The sequence below is a fragment of the Pteropus vampyrus genome, unplaced genomic scaffold (genome assembly GCF_000151845.1).
Source record: "Pteropus vampyrus isolate Shadow unplaced genomic scaffold, Pvam_2.0 Scaffold1005, whole genome shotgun sequence".
NCBI classification, from domain to species: Eukaryota; Metazoa; Chordata; class Mammalia; order Chiroptera; family Pteropodidae; genus Pteropus; species Pteropus vampyrus.
This window is the reverse complement of record NW_011889786.1, coordinates 28108-28643: the sequence shown is the minus strand read 5'-3', so window position 1 is coordinate 28643 and position 536 is coordinate 28108.

Here is a 536-nt window from a genome sequence, read left to right as displayed (position 1 = left end):
CAAATTTAGAGCTGATGGATGGTCACAAAGATGGGGAGCATGGCATAGGGAATGCAATTAGCATGAATACATTTTCTCAGTGGAGTGTCTGTTGAGGGAGGGAGCAATTGAGGGGATCATTTTACTAAATATACAGATGTCTAAACAATGTACTATATATTTGAAGCTAATTAAAATTTAAAAATAAAATAACATATATAGAGAAAAAATATTAATAAGGAAATACAAAACATTTGAAAATTAAATGACACACTCCCCCAAAACCAATGGGTCAAAAAAGAAATCACAGGAGAAATTAGAAAATACCTTGAGATTAAGGAACATGAAAACACAACATAACAAAACTATGGGATGCAGCAAAAACAATGCTTAGAGGGAAATTTATAGCTGTAAATGCCCATATTTAAAAGACAAGAGAGGACTGATATCGAAGCAGTGGAGTAGAAGTTTCCTACCATCTTATTCCAGAAAGAACACTAATTTTGACAATAACCTATAGATGAGAGCACCTTTATGAAAATCCAGAAATCCAGTGG